Below are 6,000 nucleotides of genomic sequence, written 5' to 3'. Positions count from 1 at the left end.
AGTAGCTGATGTAAAAATATTCAAGGCTTTTATTTTGAAATTTTCAGAATGCTTCATTTCAAAGGGCCAAACTAATACCACGTGTAACAGTGCTTTGGATGAAAAAGTCAAATAAAGCCAAAAAGAGCAATTACCTGATGTAAAAATATTCAAGGCTTTTATTTTGAAATTATTATTATGCTCCATTTTAAAGTTCCAAACTAATCCCATGTGTAACAGTGCTTTGGATGAAAAAGTCAAATAAAGCCAAAAACAGCAATTACCTGATGTAAAAATATTCAAGGCTTTTATTTTGAAATTATTATTCTCCATTTTAAAGTTCCAAACTAATCCCATGTGTAACATTGCTTTGGATGAAAAAGTCATATACGGCCAAAAAAAGCAATTACCTGATGTAAAAATATTCAAGGCTTTTATTTTGAAATTATTATTATTCTCCATTTTAAAGTTCCAAAGTAATCCCATGTGTAACAGTGCTTTGGATGAAAACGTCAAATAAAGCCAAAAACAGCAATTACCTGATGTAAAACTATTCAAGGCTTTTATTTTGAAATTATTATTATGCTCCATTTTAAAGTTCCAAACTAATCCCATGTGTAACAGTGCTTTGGATGAAAAAGTCATATACGGCCAAAAAAAGCAATTACATGATGTAAAAATATTCAAGGCTTTTATTTTGAAATTTTCAGAATGCTTCATTTCAAAGGGCCAAACTAATACCATGCGTAATAGTCCTTGGGTTAAAATAGTTATATAATGCTCAAAACACAAGTAGCTGATGTAAAAATATTCAAGGCTTTTATTTTGAAATTTTCAGAATGCTTCATTTCAAAGGGCCAAACTAATACCACGTGTAACAGTGCTTTGGATGAAAAAGTCAAATAAAGCCAAAAAGAGCAATTACCTGATGTAAAAATATTCAAGGCTTTTATTTTGAAATTATTATTATGCTCCATTTTAAAGTTCCAAACTAATCCCATGTGTAACAGTGCTTTGGATGAAAAAGTCAAATAAAGCCAAAAACAGCAATTACCTGATGTAAAAATATTCAAGGCTTTTATTTTGAAATTATTATTCTCCATTTTAAAGTTCCAAACTAATCCCATGTGTAACATTGCTTTGGATGAAAAAGTCATATACGGCCAAAAAAAGCAATTACCTGATGTAAAAATATTCAAGGCTTTTATTTTGAAATTATTATTATTCTCCATTTTAAAGTTCCAAAGTAATCCCATGTGTAACAGTGCTTTGGATGAAAACGTCAAATAAAGCCAAAAACAGCAATTACCTGATGTAAAACTATTCAAGGCTTTTATTTTGAAATTATTATTATGCTCCATTTTAAAGTTCCAAACTAATCCCATGTGTAACAGTTACTGAGTTAAATCAGTTATATACAGCCCATAGCAGCAGTAGTTCTAAAGGCCAGTTCTCAGTCCTGATCTGTTTCAACTGAGGATAGATAGAACTACAGCGATGCGTATTCGTAGTCCAAATCAGCAGCCAATAGCCTCTTGAGTTCCGTTGCTATGGCAAATAATGGTCTCAGCAGGTGTGAGCTCTGAGCTGTGAGCTCTCAAACACACAATTGTGTTTGAGCAAACACACTTTACTGACAAAAAGCATTGGAAACAAATCCTTCTTGTTCGGGAACCGTAATACATATTCGAAAAGCGTTTTAAGCGTATGACAGTTCAATGTGTCTTCTGCGATAGTCCCGAGATTCATATCTGTACCTCACTCAGAGCATTTACAGTGATGAGAGAAAGAAATGTTGTGCCCAGATATGAACCGAGATGGGCTGTCACTCTAATTTGAAGAAAAATGAGAAACTTTGGGTCGCTTAGAGGCAAATTGTGGACAAACCGTAACTGGTATCGACGAGCCGTCTTCACTTTCGAAGAGATCACAGACGTATCTACAAAATGAAATTTGAATGGCATTTCTAGGTGAATTTGTGACGACACAGCAAATCCTCAAAAATAGTGTATTTCTAGGATTTTTCCCATTGAGTTATAATGGGGTTTTTTTCGTAGTTTTTTGCGAATTATGTCGCCACGTTAAGCCCAAATCCCACCAGAAGTAATAGCTCCAATGGCGTGAATTTTCTGCACGTTTTGATACCTCATTTGTAGGTGTGCACCCAGCGGTACGAGCCGCATTAACGGTTACGGAAGAAAAATAAAGAATAATACTTAAAGAGACGCTTCTCTCCGACAATAGTAATAGGTTCCTGCCATTGCTTTGCATGGCAGGCCCCAACTAGAAAATTTCGGAAGAAATTTAGCCGGGGCCTGCCAAGGCGCGCCCGTGGGTCTGGGCCCGGCGTCGTCACGCTACAAATCGGCATCGACGCTAAAGAACGCCGTGACGTAATCAGTGGCACGCGGAGAATCGCAAGAACGTTAAGCGAGGCGGACGTGCACCATTCAGTATTATAAAGTAAGTATATCAGCTAAAATCAGCAGAAACGCTAATGTTAGCGTCATTGCTTTCATCAGTATGTGGGAAATCACTAGGATATTTTCTGTAATTGATTTACTCCATTCAGTATACTAAACATTGCTAAAAAGTAAAATAAATAGCTAATAGCTTATTGAAGCTAAAATGCTAACGCTAATGAACCTTGCATTGAACTGTTTAGTAACAGTTCAATGCTCATAAACTGCAGGAAGGCAGTTCATTAGCATTTACCTAATGATTGTCACAAATATAAATTTTCAATAACGCACACACACAACATATTACAGTTTAAAAATATATATTGACCTTATGTTAAAGATTTCTACAAACTTTTTACAGGTAAAGTTTACAATGAACCAAAATTACAACATTTAAAGAATACCATAAATTTAAGAATCTAATGTCTCTGCAATAAAAAGAAATTGCTATCTTTTTTATTTTTAAACAACACCTCATATTGTTAAATAACTGATTTTATGTATTCAAGTTTTAAATATTACATTTGAGTTTGCATGGATGTAAAATTACTGCTCAGTTTAAAAATTACAGTATTTTTAAACTGAGCAGTTTAAAAATATGCTCAGTATTTTTAAACTGCTCAGCTAAACTTCGCTCTTTAGCTCGTTAGCTTGTCGATGTTTCAGTTTTATTCGCTGGGAAAATTACTCTTTGTCTGCTTTGAAGATAAGCAGACAAATAATAAAAAACAAGTTTTGATATTAACTCTCAACTTCATTCACAAAACTTTTTCGTTATTTATTACACAACGAACATGCATTTCACATAAGAACAAAACAATGAGGTGACGTTGCCTGTCCTTGAACACAACGCTGATCCCTCTTCACCCTGTCACCAACTCACACACATCCTCATTGTGTTGTGTTCTGTAAATAAACACAACACAAGCAAAATCAATAAACTATATGCATATTCCAGTATACTGAGTTTTGGTTTTACATTCATTCTATTTAAATGTAGTTTGTTTGTGCTTACCAATGTTTTCTGGCCGGATGTCAGGCACCGTTTTCCCCTGGTCAGTTCGTCGATGTCTGGTTTTAGTTCTATTCTGTGGCAATCCGCAAAACGGCGTGTAGGTTTTCGTCAGTAATGCGCGATCTGTGCTTGGTCTTGTTTAAAGTCATTATTGAAAACATCTGTTCGCACAGATAGGTGCTTCCAAACGTGGACAAAACACAGGAGCTGCATGGAGTCGAAGCTGTGGCATCAAATCAGGGGGCAGTAGACGGTAAAAGTCCTCGATTGAAACATCACGGGACTTCGCTCTTTAGCTTGTTAGCTTGTCGATGTTTCAGTTTTATTCGCTGGGAAAATTAATAATCAGCTTGAGGTGACTCTGCTGCACTCTAGTGGCGAGAAGCCGTAATGTTGGTTGGTAAGAATCGGAAGGCATTATGGGATATGTAGTTTGTAGTCAATTCGTGCTCAAAACCTATTTTAAGTCAATCAATGGGGCTGTAAAACGGTGGTAGGGGGGAGAGGGCCACATAAAATGACGTAGCGGGCCACATGTGGCCCGCGGGCCTTGAGTTTGACACATGTGCAATAGAGGATCTATCTGCTGCTCATGCAAAACAGTCTATTTTAATCCCATGTGTAATAGTCATTGGGTTAAATCAGTTATATAATGCTGAAAACGCAAGTAGTTGATGTAAAAATATTCAAGGCTTTTATTTTGAAATTTTCAGTATGCTTCATTTCAAAGGGCCAAACTAATACCATGTGTAACAGTGCTTTGGATGAAAAAGTCAAATAAAGCCAAAAAGAGCAATTACATAATGTAAAAATATTCAAGGCTTTTATTTTGAAATTTTCAGTATGCTTCATTTCAAAGGGCCAAACTAATACCATGTGTAACAGTGCTTTGGATGAAAAAGTCAAATAAAGCCAAAAAGAGCAATGACATGATGTAAAAATATTCAAGGCTTTTATTTTGAAATTTTTGTTAAGCTTCATTTCAAAGGGCCAAACTAATACCATGTGTAACAGTGCTTTGGATGAAAAAGTGAAATAAAGCCAAAAACAGCAATTACCTGATGTAAAAATATTCAAGGCTTTTATTTTGAAATTTTCATCAAGCTTAATTTTAAATTGCCACACTAATCCCATGTGTAACAATTGCTGGGTTAAATCAGTTATATACAGCTCAAAAGAGCAATTTTCTGATGTAAAAATATTCAAGGCTTTTATTTTGAAATTTTTGTTAAGCTTCATTTCAAAGGGCCAAACTAATCCCATGTGTAACAGTGCTTTGGATGAAAAAGTCAAATAAAGCCAAAAAGAGCAATTACATGATGTAAAAATATTCAAGGCTTTTATTGTGAAATTTTTGTTAAGCTTCATTTTAAAGTTCCAAACTAATCCCATGTGTAACAGTTACTGAGTTAAATCAGTTATATACAGCCCATAGCAGCAATTAGTTATAAAGGCCAGTTCAGTCCTGATCTGTTTCAACTGAGGATAGATAGAACTACAATGATGCGTATTTGTAGTCCAAACCAGCAGCCAATAGCCTCTTGAGCTCCGTTGCTATGTTAAATAAGTTTCACACCAAGGTGTGAAGTGTTAGTGAAAGAGCCTGAGAGCCTCAGAAAATCCTGTCGCATGACTTTGCTCTGAAGCACCGTGACAGAAAACCGTACGGTCTAGATAAATTTCGAAAACATTTTACCGGAGCAGACAGGCGTATCAATGTGAGGACCGATTTTGATACTAATCGTGCGATATTTGTGGCCGTGATGGCGATTTCAAAAATGATTTGGGTGGAAAAAGTTGTCTTGATCTCTCACTCTAATCAGCGAGAGAAGCACTCTAACTTTAGGAAAAATGAGAAACTTTGGGTCGCTTAGAGGCAAATTGTGGACAAACCGTAACTGGTATCGACAAGCCGTCTTCACTTTCGAAGAGATCACAGACGTATCTACAAAATGAAATTTGAATGGCATTTCTAGGTGAATTTGTGACGACACAGAAAATCCTCAAAAATAGGGTATTTCCAGGATTTTTCCCATTGAGTTATAATGGGGTTTTTTTCGCAGTTTTTTGCGAATTATGTCGCCACGTTAAGCCCAAATCCCACCAGAAGTAATAGCTCCAATGGCGTGAATTTTCTGCACGTTTTGATACCTCATTTGTAGGTGTGCACCCAGCGGTATGAGCCGCATTAACGGTTACGGAAGAAAAATAAAGAATAATACTTAAAGAGACGCTTCTCTCCGACAATAGTAATAGGTTCCTGCCATTGCTTTGCATGGCAGGCCCCAATAAAGAAACACTTTCTCCGACAATAACAATAGGTTCCTGCCATTGCTTTGCATGGCAGGCCCCAAAAATGTATCCACCTTGAGTGACTCTGTGGCAGGAGCTGAAGTGTACATTTTGTACGACTATTTTATTACATGCTTTTTGTACTATCTTTTAATGCCAATGTAAAGCGGTGAACGGCTGTTATTTAAAGTCTGTCGTCTGGATCAGATCAAGTTGAGCTCAGAGTGGGACTGTTTTTGACTGTTTCAATGT

Source organism: Xiphophorus maculatus, chromosome 13, assembly GCF_002775205.1.
Source record: "Xiphophorus maculatus strain JP 163 A chromosome 13, X_maculatus-5.0-male, whole genome shotgun sequence".
Lineage (NCBI taxonomy): Eukaryota > Metazoa > Chordata > Actinopteri > Cyprinodontiformes > Poeciliidae > Xiphophorus > Xiphophorus maculatus.
This window is presented reverse-complemented; position numbering follows the sequence as displayed.